The sequence below is a fragment of the Staurois parvus genome, unplaced genomic scaffold (genome assembly GCF_062004578.1).
Source record: "Staurois parvus isolate SC_StPar_1 unplaced genomic scaffold, SC_StPar_1.0 ptg000155l, whole genome shotgun sequence".
Classification (NCBI taxonomy): Eukaryota; Metazoa; Chordata; class Amphibia; order Anura; family Ranidae; genus Staurois; species Staurois parvus.
The window spans coordinates 9,854,660-9,872,148 of NW_028317951.1; positions in this window are offsets into that span (position 1 = coordinate 9,854,660).

Consider the following 17,489-nt stretch of genomic DNA (forward strand, 5'->3'; position numbering starts at 1 on the left):
CTGAGCGAACTATTGGCGCTTTATAAATACTGTATAATAATAATAATGGGTCAGTACTTGTGTCTGGCAGACACCCCACTACTTGTACTTGGCCTTTCATCTGCTGCTGTTCAGAACACCTAATTTTGTTTTGTAGGGACATTTTTCTTCTCTGAATCAGAGATGGTTACTGAACTGTTGCTCTCCACAGGTTAATTTGAATCTGAATCTCATCCATCATGCTCAGAATCGGAAAGACCTCCTCATTTGTGAATAAATACAAAAAACAGAAAAAAGGTCATCGCTAATCCAAGAAATAAATAATATTATGTGCAATGGATAGAGATATACCAAAATCTTAAAGTGCTACCATATAAACAAAAATTGCAGCACTAAAGCAATTGAAAAATGTAGTGTATCCCCATATTTAAATATGAATTCAATAATGTGCGTATACGTAAAAACTAAAAGTCCAATAGTACTTTGATAGATATAGTAGACTTTATGAAGAAGATAGTATAATGAACCACATATATAGTCCCATTGTCCTCTGTAAGAAGTCTTCACCAAGTGATCCAGGACAAACAAAAGTGTCACCTCCACCAATGGCTAAAATGAAAACTCACCAAAAGATGTTACATATGCTTATATAGTGATTAACTCCCAAGATGTGATACCTGTATTTGCCAGTAGTTCTAAAGAAGGAAGGAAGGAAGGAAGGAAGGAAGGAAGGAAGGAAGGAAGGAAGGAAGGAGAGAGAAGTCTGCTGCCTAGCCCAGCCCATTCCAGTCCGCGGAGGAAGACTGTGCAAATTGAATGTTTACTTGCTGTATGTAGATGACCTTCAGAACTCATTACAGAAGGTTTTATAGTATAGCCTTCCATGTTTATATAGACCAAAGTTTAGCAAATGATTCAGAAAGAATCTAAATTTGTAGAACTAGTGCATATACTGACATCTGGTGGAACACAAAATGAATAATAATTGATTTCTTGATGTGTTGGAGGATGGCATCTTGGGTGTTAACCACTAAACAAGCCTATATTGCTGTTCTTTTTTTAAACACCTACATCTTTTGGTGAGTTTTCATACTGTCTTCTTCATAGAGTCTACAATATCCATCAAAGCCCCATTGGACATTTAGTTTTTACGTATATGTTAGTTTACATTGTTTCACATTATTGAATTCATATTTATATACAGTATGTGGATACCCTAAAATTTTCAATTGTTTTATCGCTGCATTTTCTGTTTATAACCCTAACCTTTTTTGGACATGGCGTTCAGGTTCTGGTGGCACTGTACTGGTGTGGCAGTGATCAGAATACTTTTACTGGTTTATATAGTTCTGATGACTTGCAATCAGAACAGTATTGCTAGCTTCATTGACTCTGTGGACATTGGCACTGGTATGGTGGTGATCAGGATACTGGTGTTGGTGTGTACTAGTCTGGTGTCACTGCAATCAGGGACACTGGCTCTGTTGGCACTGCCACTGGTGTGGTTGTGATCAGAATTCTGTTACTGTCTTGAATGGCTCTGCTGACTAGCATTCAGAACAGTATTGTTGGCTTCACTGACTCCGTTGACAGTGGCACTGGTGTGACAGTGTTCAGAAGACAGGTTCTGTCATATACTGGGCTAGTGTCACTGTAATCAGGGACACTGGATCTGTTGACAAAACACTGGTGCTGATCTGGTGTATATACAGTGTTACTGGCAGTACTGGTTACATTGGGGCAGCTGTGCAGTTGTGACAGTTGACAGGTACTGTAGCTGGCTACACTGTTTATTTAAACTACACTGGTGAGCTAGTAATCAGGGACACTGTACACTGTCTGGCACAGGTGTGTGTTTAAATCTGTGACAGGCAATGGATGACTCACTGTACTGCTGTAACTGGTCTCTCCCCTCTTGATGATGCTCTCTGTGAGACAATGAGACAAGTTAGCAGCAAAGGGCACATTGTTCCTAAGATGAGCATGCTACTGCACTTTACACTGATCTGTCACCCACTGTGTATTGTAGACACAGCAGGTGACAGATTGCTCCACAGTGCGGCCCGTGGGGTGTGAGTGATGCACATTCTATTCTAGGTAGGAGATCATATGACATCCAGAAAGAGCTCCCAACTAGCTGTCATTTTACTATAGGCCATGCAGGAATCAGATATTATTAATTTCTTATTTACCACTAATGCAGCCTTTCCTCACCCCCCCCCCCCCATTCCTTCAGGACACATAATAGCCCTTTTAAATGCTGCTGTTGCACACTTTATCTCCCTCATCTCTTTAAGGGTGTGCATTTGAGCAATTTCTTTGCCCTGCTAATGTAGTCTTTCCTTTCCTTTCCTTTCCTTTCCTTGCCCTCCTTTCCTTAAGCTATTTCCCACCAAATGGATATATGTAATTGGTGGAATTTTCAGGATGCTCGCCACAGGGTAAGTCCATAGACTTCTTCAACTGACCTTTGTTGAGGAAAAATATTGGGGTGCTAGCAGTGAGGACAGTTGAGTGTTGGCATTAAGGAGGAAGGTTGCTGGAGCTGGCAGTGAGGGGGAGAAGAAAATGTGAGATGGCATCAAGGGTGAGCTTTTTACCCCTTCCTGATAGAAATGGACAATCATGCAGGGATCTTCTGCCATCAATCAAAAGGGAAAACAAAATGTCTCACTTTGAGCATGAATGTCAAAGAAGTTTTGCTACATTTCCTGATGGTGGTTGGATCCACTGCACTGTAGATATAACTGAAAGGAGACAACGTAATAGGGAAGAGAGCTGGCGACTCTCCAAATAGATGGCTTTGATTTGACAACATTTTTGCTGAAACAGGCAAAACTGTCCTTTGTGTGCATCCTTTCACCATATATTTGTGTACAGCAGTATGTTGTCTAACCATTTGCCATAGATGCCATTACCTTTATTTATTTTGGTGTCTGGCTCCACCACACTGGATGCATAGCTGCAGGGGAAAACTCAAGGGCAAAGGCTAGCTGGCCCCACATAAACTGACTTTGGTTTACCCATTTCTGACACAGGCAAAGCTGTCTTTTGTGTTCTGAACTTCACTACCAACTTTTTGGATATAGTTTCACACCAAAGACCCCCCCCCACACACACACACACACACACACACACTTTGCTATATCTGCCATTAAATGTAATCATTACCCTTTAAAAAAAAAAAACAAGGTATGCAAAAGACTAAAGTGAGAGGTAGAGGTCCTGCACACTGAGGTGCATTTTGTTTTAATTGATCTTTTGAAGTGTTTGTGTGTGTTTTATTGTAAGACCATTCCTGCCAAATCACAAACTGGTCATATGTGGCTTTAAATTTGGCCATTTCAGACCTGTTGGGCTAAAAAAAGTTAATTGAGTCACATTTTTAATTAATATATCCAAAGTAAATCAGTGCTAAAAAACTGAGATAAAACCAAAAATTAATTTTAAAGTGGCTACTTGTGTGACTGTGATACCAATCATTAGTTTAAATATAGCAAAAAAGCAGTGCTAAATAAACAAACTAGATAAAGTCTTGCATGCAAAATAGAGTGTCTATATCAAGATAAATAAATCATCAAATATATACATAAAATGTATACAAAAATCAAGGTGCATAAAACGTAAGATGCAAATATAGTAGAAATGTCATAATGCAGATGAAATCAACACCAAGTGCACCCTGCTGTTAGAAGAGTCTTACCAGAAATGGAAAATGGTCAAATACGCCATTAAAATTCCTCCACTTTGAATTCTTATCCATTCACTCTGAAGCCTTGATGGTCATCTCACAATCATTTACTGAAGCTTCAGGGTTGCTAAAGAGATTCCATGTTGCTTGGAGCTTTTTCTTCCCACTAAGAAAAAGTCATGTTACAGCAGCATTCCATGTGCTCACATCTGTAGGCCAAAAGGTAGGCCGTCTACAAACTATGGTGTATATACTGAATTTTTTTTTATAATAGTAATGGTGGCAATCAGTGACTTATAGCGGGATTGTGATATTGCGGCAGACAGTCTGACACTAACTGACACTTTGTGGAACCAGTGACACTAATACAGTGATCAGTGCTAAAAATATACACTGTTACTTTACTAATGACACTAGCTGGGAAAGGGTTAAACATCTAGGGTGATCACAGAGTTAACTGTGTGCCTAGCTATGTGTTTTGTGTACTGTGTTAGGTGTTTTTACTAGGTAATTTGCTAAATTTACTTTCCCTGCTTTGCAGGAAAAGAAAATCTAGCAGATCGCTCCTGACATGACACAGCTCTGCCTTTTTTACATAGGCAGAGCTGTATCCTGTCATTCTCCTCATTGATCAATAGGTGCTGGTGCTCCTCCATTGGCTGGCACCTGTTGATCGGCTTCTGCTGTGTCCCATCATAGCAGAAGCACTGCTCTGGTGGCTCATATACATCCCCTATGGCAGAAGTGCAAAATCACGTTTATATACATGATTTTGCACAGAACGTCCACCCAGTATCAGTAAATCTGCTATGGGGCACATGGAAAGTGGTTAAAAAATGTTAGAATTAAAAGTTATGGTAACATACATAAATGCATATTACTGTAACATTTATTGTAATAGGGATTTTTTGTATATTGTATTATGTTGTATTTTATTGCATATTTGATAATGACACTTGGAGACATTTTCAAAGGTACATTTACAAAGCATTTAAAGTTGATCCAGGGAATATCTGATTGCCTCTCAGGGGATCAGGAAGGAATTTGTTTTCCCGCAGGAGCAAACTGGATCATGCTTTTGCTGTGTTGTTTTTTTTTTCGCCTTCGTCTGGATCAACTGTAGGTATAGGATTATACCTTTTTTTTTATTGTTGAAGTGATGGACTTTTGTCTGCCAGACTAACTATGTAACTGTAAAACATAAGGATAACAATGACAATGCACAACCATGTATCGTTATGTAGAACTTGAACAGCAGGCTTGTGTGGGACAAAGTTTATAAATAATTCAGGAGAGAACAAAGTCAGCTTGTATGATTCAGTAGAGTAGATCTGTGGTGCAATGTTGAACTATGTATGGACAGTATATTAGATGTTTCTTAGACTATTTCTATAATTTTTTGCTGTGTCCCTAGTTTTTGATTGATTATGCTTGATGCACTTGTAAACCCTTAGGTGCTTTTGAGGTTTTGCTCTTGGATCAACATTAAATATTAAGTGCACAAAATTGGACCTGTACAAGACAAGTAAATGCCATAATGTATGCTCTCTCTCATTATAGTACTCTAAAGTGAGGTTATCACTTGTTTACATAATATTATTTATTCATATACTGAGAAGGCATTCACAGATCATTTCCTGTTACAAAGCCATAGAACAGCACATCCTCAAAGTTAATACAAAAATACAGCTTGTCAGCTTTATTTCACTAAACATAGGAATGCATTCAAGGATTCATACTGGTTCTTAAAAATGACACAGGGGTATATACAAATACATTTCAGAGCATTATAAATTGAGATAGAATGTTTTTACTGTGCTGTCTGTGTCCCAGCTCTCCTTTTGTCGTTGAGACAAAAAGTGCATAGAAATCCAAAATTTCAGAGTTCTCATCAGAGCACGAAAAGAGGGAAAGTCTTCCGAAATGGACACAGAGGGTTAAAGTTTATAGTTTGGTCTGAACAGTTTGAACCTAACCTTGGCTGTTCAGATGAATGCCTGAAAATGTACCTGTTCAGAGGGAGCTGAACGTCAGTATTACTTCTGCTATTATACATCACAGCTTATTGCTGTCAATTATTGTTATGGATGCCAGCACATTCAGGCACCACTGAGTCTCTAATAGTCATTAACATTACCTAGCCCCATTCACTTACATTGCTGGGTGCATCATTTGTAATGTTTTACTTTATGTATTAAGTAAATCACTGCTCCCACCCAAACAATTTTTTTTTTGCTTTGGTACGTGTTTTCCATGGCAATGCACACTCCCCATGCCATTTGGTTGACAATCCTTTGCTTATTAGCTTGGAAAATAGACAGACCTGGTTTTTGACAATCAGCTCCCACTTGACTTCAATGGGATTTGGCATCTGAACTGTAGTCATGTTTGCTGAACCATGCTCGAGATGAACCCAGGTGTGTTCAGCTCATCACTACCAGACACTTGTTGTGGAAACAACTGTGTATGATCCACCTCATTGTTTCTAATTTTTAGGGAATCTTTAATGGCTGGCATAGTACCACTGGATTGGCGTAAGGCCAATGGGGTGCTTATATTTACCAAAATCTTTACCAAGTAATTATAGACCTATTAATTTAACTTCCATAGCTGGGAAGATACTGGAGAGTTTAATAAAATATCACATAGAAGATTTCTTGCTGGAAAAACATTTTAACCACTTCCTGCCCGGCCAATAGCAAAATGATGGCCAGACAAGGACTCTCGTCAATCCAGGTGGGTGTTATATGACGTCCTTCCCAGATCGCACCTTGCGCATTGCTGCAGGGCCACGCTGTGACAAAATCTGTCACCGGCTGTGTACCTCGGACACAGCGGGTGACAGATCTGTGTACCAGCCCAATGCCAGTACCATGTGACCTGCTGTGACCAATCACAGCAGATCACATGACAGTTGTAAACAATGGATGGCTTCCTTTCATGCCATCCATTGTATACAAGTGTGTCTAGCTCTGAATGGCCACAGTGATCTAATGCACAGGCTGGGCCAATCACAGCCCATCTGTGTCTTGTGATTAGCCGTGGCCAATCACAGCTAATCACAACAAAAAAACCTGAATGAATCAATTTCATTCTGTTAAATGCTTGCTTGTAGCAAATAAATTCTTTGATATAAGCAATCAAATTGTGTAAAAAAAACAAAAAATACTGATTACTTCCCCAAAGTAGTACAATGTTACTATGGTAACATTATACTACTTTGGCCATAGTGTAATATGAAAAATAAGTTTTAAAGAGAAAAAAAATTACTAAAAAATAAAAAAATAGTGTATATATATATATATATATATATATATATACAGTATATATATAAAAATGTTTAAAAAAATTATACATTTTTTTTTGTACTGTCACCAGTCAGTGTCCCTGATCACCACCACACCAGTTATATGATGATGCTGTACTGCACTGGTGACAGTATGTAAAAAAAAAATTGTGAAAATAATTTTTTTAATTTCTTCATTTTCCAAAAAATTATGACAAAAAAATTACAACTTCAAAAAACTCACCATGCCTCTTATGAAATATGTTGGACTGTCTGCTTTGCAAAAAGGGGTCATTTGGGAGATGTCTGTACTGTTATGACATTTTTAGGCCTCAAGAAATTAGTATGGCTGTCAGTACTTCAGGATTGATCAAATTTCAGACATATCCCATAATTTGTGAATTCTATAACTTTCCTACTGACTAAATAATAAATACTGTTTTTGGTTATTTTCACCAAAGAAATGTAGCAGAATACATCTTGGCCTAAATTTATGAAGAACAATTATTTATTTATAACAGAAACAAATAAAAACGTGTTTATTTTCAAAATTTTTGGTATTTTTTTTGTTAATTTAGCAAAAAATAAAAACCCCACAGGTGATTAAATACAACCAAAAGAAAGCTCTAGCAAAAAATTTAGTTTAGCCTAGGCAGGAAGGGGTAAAAGTGCCCTGTCTTTAAGTGGTTATGCAACAGACAGCATGGATTCATAAAAGACATAAGTTGTCAAACACATCTGATTCTTTTTATGAGGCGGTAAGCAAAACCTTGGACAGAGGGGTGACGGTGGACGTGGTATACTTTGATTTTGCATAAGCATTTGACACAGTTCCCCACACACGGCTAATGTGTAAGGTAAAGTCTACAGGCTTTGAAAAATCTGTATGTAAATGGATAGAAAACTGGCTAAAAGATCGTATTCAGAGAGTAGTGGTTAATGATTCATACTCTGAATGGTCTAGGGTTGTCAGTGGTGTACCCCAGGGTTCAATGTTGGAACCCTTACTTTTTATTACATTTATAAATGATTTAGGGTCTGGGATTATAAATACCATTTCAGTCTTTGCAGATGACACCAAGCTGTGCAGTGGAATGTCCTTACAGGATGTCTTCAACTTACAAGCTGACCTCAATGCACTGTTTAACCATTAGCCGCCCGGCCAATGGCCGTTTGGCGGCTTCAAATGTGTCCCTGCATTCCGGGTGCACACCACTTGGCGTGCTCCCGCACATGCGCAGTTTGTGCTAATGCAGAGCGGCGCAGCAGTGCGATCTGTCACCGGCCGTGCACCTCGGACAGGGCCGATGACAGATCTGAGTGCCGGCTCCCGTTGCTGGTACCATGTGACCTGCTGTGACCAATCACAGCAGGTCACATGACAGTTGTATATAATGGATGGCTTCATTCATGCCATCCATTGTATACTAGTGCCTAGCTGTGAATGGTCACAGCTAATCACATGCACATGTCATGTGATTAGCTGTGACCAAATCACAGCTAAGCACAAAAAAAAAAAAAAAAAAAAAGCTGACTGAATCGATTTCATTCAGGTAAATGCTTGCTTATAGCATAGTAATAAAAGTAAATTGTGTAAAAAAAAAAAAAAATACTGATCACTTCCCCAAAGTAGTACAATGTTACTATGGTAAAAAAAATCTTAAAAAAATAAAAAAAAATTTAATAAAAAATTAAATATAATAAAAAAAATTAAAAAATAAAAAAAATATATATATATATATATTTTTTCATACTGTCACAAGTCAGTGTCCCTGTTCACCGCCATGCCAGTTATATGATGATGCTGTACTGCACTGGTGACAGTATGTAAAAAAAAAAATAGTGAAAATAATTTTTTTAATTTTTTCATTTTCCGAAAAATTATGACAAAAAAATACAACTTCAAAAAACTCGCCATGCCTCTTATGAAGTAAGTCGGACTGTCTACTCTGCAAAAAGGGGTCATTTGTGGGATATCTGTACTGTTCTGACATTCTTGGACCTCAAGAAATTAGATTGGCCGTCAGTACTTCAGGATTGATCAATAATCAGATCTATACCATAGTTTGTGAACTCTATAACTTTCCTACAAACTAAAAAATACATTCATTATTCTCTTATTTTGGATGTAAGTTTATCCATTATTTGTACATGCTGTAAGTTTGCTTATTAAAGATATACTACACTATCAGAAGCTTCTCTGGGTCTCATCTATTGCATGGGAGCCCGCTTTTGAATGTTCCTGCTGTTTTGGAGAGATGTGTGATTACCCCCTCCCCCGCTGATGATTTTTCTGGTGGATGACTTACGAATATACCTGGATTGATGACATCTTGTGGCCAACCTGTAGATGACATCCTCCTAATATCACAAGTCCAGAGCACCAGGAGCGGGTCTTAATTGCTCCATGCGCACTTTATGCGCTATCTGGTTAGTGCATTATTTGTACAACTATAAGATCACAAGAGTCACGATTATCTCTGACCATGGATTACTTGGACAATTGCACCCATCACTTTATCTCACCATGTAATATGGATTGAGTTTTTTCACTTATGCTATTGTGCATTTATGTTCTGATTTTCCATTTGTTCTTATTAGCTTTATTAGCGCTGCATACTTTTTTTACATATAAAAAATACATACTAATTTGGGTTATTTTCACCAAAGACATGTAGCAGAATACATCTCGGCCTAAATTTATTAAGAACAATTATTTATTTGTAAACTTTTATAACAGAAACAAAGAAAAATGTGGGTTTTTTTCAAAATATTTGGACTTTTTTGATAATTTAGCAAATAATAAAAACCCCAGCGGTGATTAAATACCACCAAAAGAAAGCTCTAGTTGTGTGAAGAAAATGATAAAATTTTAGATTGGGTACAATGTTGTATGACCGCGCAATTGTCATTCAAAGTGTGAGAGCGCTGAAACCTGAAAAATGGCCTGGGCAGGAAGGTGTAAAATTGCACGGTATTGAAACGGTTAATTGGGCAACTATGTGGCAAATGAGGTTTACTGTTGATAAATGTAATGTTATGCACTTGGGGGCTAAGAATATGCATGCATCATACATACTAGGGGGAGTACAATTGGGGGAATCAATGGTGGAGAAGGATCTGGGAGTTCTGGTAGATCACAAGCTTAATAACGGCATGCAATGCCAAGCTGTGGTTTCTAAAGCGAGCAAAATCATCTCTTGTATTAAAAGAGGTATAGACTCCAGAGAGAGAGATATAACTTTTCCCCTGTACAAATCATTAGTAACACCTCATCTGGAATATGCAGTTCAGTTTTGGGCACCAATTCACAAAAAAGAACATTGGGGAACTGGAGAAAGTACAGAGAAGAGCAAGCAAACTGATAAGAGGCATGGAGATGCTGAGGTATGAGGAAAGATTAGAGGAACTGAATTTATTCTCTCTTGAAAAGAGTGGGTGTAGAGTTATTCACCCTGAGGTCATCACAGAGGACAAGGGGGCACTCTTTACATCTGGAGGAAAAGAAATGTAGTCTCCAAACACAAAAAGGTTTCTTCAGAGTAAGAGCTGTGAAAATGTGGAAAAGACTTCCTCAAGAGTTGGTTCTGGTCAGCTCAGTGGATTGCTTTAAAAAGGCCTGGGTTCTTTCTTAGATACACAGAATATAACTGGATACTAACATTTACAGGTAAAGTTGATCCAGGGAATATCCAATTGGCTCTCGGGAGATCAGGAAGGAATATTTTCCCCTGCAGGAGCAAATTGAATCATGCTTTTGCTGGGGTTTTTTTTTGCCTTCCTCTGGATCAACTGTGGGTGTAGGATTATAACTTTTTTTTTATGGTTGAACTGGATGGACTTTTGTCTTTTTTCAGCCAAACTAACTATGTAACCTCATATTGTAGAGATTTCTGGGTCAGGGGTCCTGTAGCCTCCTACAGGAGAATGCAAACTCCTCCTACAAGCTGTAACCAGTGCTCTGCTGGATACTGAGATAAGTCACAAGACTGCTATATACTGCTGATGAAAACAGGTATTTAGCAGTTTATATTTACTACAATAATTGCACTTCCATGTTCTGTGTACTGTGGGAGACCAGATATAGTGAATGCAGGGTCCTGGGTTTAGTAACACTTTAAATTAGTAAACCAGAATGGTAAATAGGATGCCAAAACAATGATGACATACACTAGAGTTTCCTTTTGAACTGTGAAAATATAAAAAAAAACAAAAAGTGCTGACTCTGGGAGCAACTGGTCTTTACCAGAGAATGTAGCATGTTCCCCAGAAAGAGATTTCAGCAAAAACCTTGCTGGTTGTAGCTGATAGCTGGACAGGTAGAGTAACAGTCTGTGAACAAGTACAAGAAGAGATGAAAACCAAAATAACACCTGCGCTACCTAAAAAATAAAAAAATAAATAAATACCAGTCACTGTCAAAGATGCCTAGAAACCTTGAAAAACTAAACAAACATAAACCCCCAGGGGTATAGTACTGTTCAACTTATATTATAAGCATAGTATCAACAAAATAAGAAATAGTCCAAATCAAAATTGTAGTGCAGTCCAACAAAATGAAGTGCTCAGTGTTTCATGCATTTCCCAAGCAATAAAAATGTGACACATGCAAAGTTTATAAAATTTATAGTGATAATTATTCTCATTCATGCTCTAGTGCACAATCTAGGTGAACCCAGCTTCTTCAGATGTATTTATTATTATTATACAGGATTTATATAGCGTCAACAGTTTGCGCAGCGTTTTACAATATACAGTTGCAAGAAAAAGTATGTGAACCCCTTGGGATTACGTGGAGTTTTGCATGAATTGGGCATAAAATGTCCTCTGAACGTCATCTAAGTCACAACAATAGAAGAACACAGTCTGCTGAACATAATACTACACAAATATTAGATATTACTAATATTTTTTAATTTTTACTATTAAACATGTCCAGTAAAAAAATGTTAAAAATCAAATTTCATCATAAATTTAGGCCAAAATGTATTCTGTTACAGCTTTGCTAAAAAAATCTCAATACATGTAAATTAATTGGTTTACGTGAAAGTTGTGGCATCTACAAATGGCTGTATACAGTATATACTGGAATTTTTTTACTAGTAATAGCAGTAATGAGCAACTTACAGTGGGACTGCGGCGGCATTTTGACACTGGGAGGAACTGATGTGGTGTCACTGACATCCCCAGTGACATCTATACAGTGATCAATACTAATAAAAAGCACTGACACTGTACTAATGGCACTGGGCATGAAGGGGTTAATATCTGGGGAGATCAAAGGGTTTACTGTTTCACAATGAGGGCTGTGTGTTTGCTTCACTGTAAGCACACTGCTTTGTGTGGCTCTGCAGTGTGCAGATGCTGACAGGGGAGAGATCTGTATTGTTTACATCAGGGGCGGACTGACAACTCATGGGGCCCCCGGGCAATAGGGGATCATGGGGCCCCTGTGTCCTTGCCTAAACTCAAAAAAAGCCTATAAAAAGGTACCAGGAGCATCTCATGGGGCCCCCTACTGACCCCGGGCCCTCGGGCAGTGCACGAGTTTCCAAATGGTCAGTCCACCCCTGGTTTACATACAGGTCTCTAATCCGTTGGAGATACTCAGCGATCACTGTGTGCTGGCGAGTAATCACCGGCCAAGATCCGGTGATTGACAGCTGAGGCCATTAATATATATGTGATTTTGTGCACCCGTGCTGCCCTGTAGCAGTATTTCTGCTATAGGGCAGCGCAGAACTGGTTACACTTAAAAGCTTATTTTGTGATAGTAAATATACCTTTCAGTTGTATAGTCTTCTTTTAGCACAAAAGTGCAAGTTTTTTTTTTGTTGACTGTAAGCTACACTTTACAAAATATTTATGAATTTTCCAGTAACCTTCAAAAATATTTTGCTGTACCTTCTAATAAAGTCACATAATGCTGGCTGTGACATCTTTATTATAGTGATAACATATTGTGTTGCTGTGACAGTATCTCGCAGAATAATCAGTGTTCTCCATTTTTGTTTATTAGGTCATCTTGTGTTTTATCATACATTGTTGTGAGGTTTCCTTAGAGAACAGTGTCTAAAACTTTAATCTGGCCTGAAGTTATGTGTTCTAAATTCTTTGACTAAGCTGCTAGATTTGCTTTTAAGACATTTATTTTTTCTATAGAGCATTTTTATAGACTGGGGCGTCCAAACTTTGACAATTAATAGTACATTCATGAGAAGAACCTCTCAAACTGTTTCCTAAAGCAAAGTTTTAAGAAACAGTTTGATAAGTAGTAACACACATTTTATTACTGATTAAACTATATAACTCTGCTTGACCCTACATTAATACAAGAAGTCCTGTTGTCAAGTAGGGGTGAGTTAAACATTAGGCCAAATTACAAGTTCAGACTGAACCTTGGCTGTTCAGGTTCTCAGATGAACGCCTGAACGTTTATCTGTTTGGTGGAGCTGAACATCATGTAGAGGTATTACTACTGCTATTATACTTGGCAACTTCCATGTACCAATGGTAGTTAAGTTTGCCAACAGGTATAGGCACTACCAAGTCCTTAACCACCAGTGATGTTGCTGGTCCCATTCACTTAAATGGCTGGGAATCCCCTGAAATACAAGCAAAGAGGCAGGCTGAAGATGACATCACTGACTAAACTGGTCCATTAACATGCCTATATTTAAAAAAAAAAAAAAAAAAAAAAAAAAAACATTCACCAATGGAAGAAGTGACAGAGTAAATGGATGACAATTGCGTGGTCATGCAACTCTGTACCCAAACTCAATTTTTACAATTTTGCTCACACAACTAGAGCTTTCTCTTCGTGGTATTTTCATCACCACTAGGTTTTTAATTTTTTGCTAAATGAATAGAAAAAGACAGAAAATTTTGAAGAAAAAAAGTTTTTCTTTGTTTCTGTCTTAAAATGTTGTATTCTGCTACATTTCTTTGGTGAAAATAACCCAAATCAGTATTTTTTATTTAGTCAGTAGGAAAGTTATAGAGTCCACAAACTAATTGTTTCTTTAGATCCAAAAATGTCAGGACAGTACAGATATCCCCCAAATTTTTGCAAAGTAGACAATCCGAGGTACAGTATTTAGTAAGAGTCATGGAGAGCTTTTTGAATTTTTTTTGTCATCATTTTTTGGAAAGTTAAGAAATTAAATTTGTTTATTCACAATTTTTTTTTTGTCATAATTTCACCAGTGCAGTACAGAATCATCATATAACTGGTGTGGTGGTGATCAGGGACACTGACTGGTGACAGTACTAATATTTTTTTTCAATTTTTTTATAATTTTTTATTACATTTGTTTTCTTTTTTTTTTTTTTTCATAACACGCTGTGACCAGAGTAGTATAATGTTACAATAGTAACACTGTATAACTCTGGGAAAGTGATCAGTATTTAATTTTGTTATTGCAAATAATTTTATTGCTATAAGCAAGCATTTAACCGAATGAAATCGATTCATTCAGATTTTTTTTGTTGTGAATAGCTGTGATTGGCCATAGCTAACCACATGATACAGATGGGCTGTGATTGGCCCAGTCTTTACCATGTGATTACTATGACCAATAACAGCTAGTGAAACAATTGTATACAATGAATGACATGAAAGGAAGCCATCCATTGTTTTCAATTGTCATGTGACCTGATGTGATTGGTCACAGCAGTCATATGGTACTGGCAACGGGCTGGTACACAGATCTGTCATCGGCTGTTCCCGAGGGACACAGCCGGTGACAGATTTCGCCACTGCGTGCTCCTGCACGAAGCATGATCTGGGAGGGCGTCATATGATGCCCACCCAGAATTATAGAAATGTACTTTGAAAAACAATGTTACAACCACAGGTTAGACTAAGAGATGCACATTGAAACAAGCAACCGCAAGGAGCAGAATGCTGATAACATTTATATAAATCATCTAAGACAGTGTAGGCAACCTTTTGAGCAAAGTGTGCCGAGAAATTTTCAGAGAAATGTCGGTTTTATTTTTAAAAAATCGACTTCACACTCTCAATCACAAAAAGGAACTTTTATAAAGTAAATGCTCTAAAAAATTTACATCCTGCACTTTCACACCTCAGATCAGTCCAAATTCCTGCAACTTCACACTTCAGATCAGCCTCAATTCCTGCACCTCTAGTCTTCAGATCAGCCCTAATTCATGCACCTTCACACCTCACATCACTGTATCCCCTGAAAATCTGTTTCACCACTGTACCCCCCTGCTGATCTGTCCCACCACTGTACCTCCCCTTCTCATCATTCCTGACACTGAACCCATCTGCTCATCTGTCTCACCATTGTAACCCCTTTATCATCTGCCCCATCACTGTACCTCCAGAAACATCTGTCCCACCACTGTACCCCCCGCTCCTCTGCCCCACCTCTGTACCCTCTGCTCTTCTGTCCCATCACTGAACCCCCTTCTTATCTACCCCAACACTAAACCCCCTCTGTCCCACCACTGTAACCTCCTGCACGTCTGTCCCATCACTACACCCCCTCTGTTCTTCTGTCCCACCACTGTACCTCCTGCACATCTGCCCCACCACTGTACCCCCCTGCACATATGCCCACATACTGTACCCCCTGCACATTTGCCCCACTGCTGTGCCCCCATGCTGTTCTGTCCCTCCGCTGAACCCCCTTCTCATCTGTCCCATCACTGAACCCCCCTGCTCATCTGCCCGACTGCTGTATGACCCTGCTCATCTGGCTCGCCCCTATACTCTCTTCTCATCTATGATATGCGTGATATGCAGAGTGATGCAAGGAAGCAGAGATGAGACACAGCTACCTGTACTGGCGCACTCATCCCCGCTGATCCGCCTCTCGCATCCAGCCCAGGTGTTTGTATGTGATGTCAGATAAAAGCATCTGGAATAGATGCACAGTGATTAGTTCAGGTCAGGGGCATTTTCTGAAAGCAGTGGGCCTGTGTGCAAGATCATAAGTCTGCCCTTCCCAGTTGAGAAAAAGAAGAAGAAATTGGGTGTGATTTTAATTACGCTGAATACTGACTGTGGCTTAAAGGGACACAGAGTGCAGGGGTTCAGTAGTAAGTGATGCAAAGGTTCAGGAGTAACTGAGGTAGAGTTCAGGGGTTTGGAGTAGGTGAAATAGGTCAGTAGTAGTAGATGACGCAAAGCTGAAGGGTAAATAGTAAGTGACACATACACACAAACACACACATAATATATATATATATATATATATATATATATATATATATATATATATATACACACACTGTACACACAATATATAAAAACAGTATATATTTTACCAAAGTTCCCAGAAGCTAAACAGTAATACAGTAATCCAGAAACTGTCACCTGATTGTGGATTTATCAATCACAGTGAAATCCCATCTTTCTGAGATTGGTAGTGGCAATGTGTGGGGGCACAGTTTCACACATTCTGAGTTTGTAATGCATTAGTGCGACAGAAGTTGTGTCTTGCTGACACTTCCCTGCACTACTCTGCTGATGGGGAAGAAGTCGCATGCTGGGGGTTGCCTAAAGTTTTGTTTTTAAAACATTGATTTAAAACATAAATACTACATGACATTTGACCTATGCATACCTTCAGCTAAAATAAGACACTTGAATGGACTCAAAATAGTTTTATTTCTAAATGGTCACATTTGGTCAGCAATGTCACCAAATCCCAGCATATACAGGACTTATATAGTGCCAACAGTTTGCTCAGCGCTTTACATTATGGAGGGAGACAATACAGTAACAATATAGTTCAATACAAGAGGGATTGGAGGGCCCTGCTCCTTGGAGCTTACAATCTAGAAGGGAGGGGATAGTGGTACAAAAGGTAATTAGCTGTGGAGGAAGGAGTGGTTGGAAGAGTAGAGTATTCCAGTATTAGCTGAGGTCGGGTAGGCTTCCCTGAATCAGAAAAATACTATTTAGGAGAGAAGAAGGGGGGGGGGGGGGTAATTAGGATTAATAAGGGGTTAAGCAGGATTTTATATATATATATATATATATATATATATATATAATTAATAATATTATTATACAGTATTTATAAAGCGCCAAGAGTTCGCTCAGCGCTGTACATTACAATGGAAGACAATACATGAGACAGTACAATAATAATACAATGCGATAATAAATGACTTATCAAAATACTTGCATATGTTTATCTGCAGCTGACTTTTTCCTGTTTACCCCTTACTCATTCGTGTGGGAGGGACAGATATCTAAGTACTCCCTTATCTTAAATTGAAGGCATGTGGCCTGACATGGTTGGTTGGGGGGTAGTGTGGCTGCATCCTCTTCCCTGGGCTGTCAAATTTTGCGCTCATATTAAGGGTCTGGTATGAATTATGGATGGAGGCAGATCCCATGCTATTTTTTGTATTGGGTTCCCCCTTAAATACCAAGCCTAAACCAAAATTATGAGGGTAGCTAGTATTATATATTCAACCAATACCCATCATCCCAAAATAGCATCCAACAGAGTAAACACAAGAAAAAAAGGGATTTTCTAGATGGACATAAGA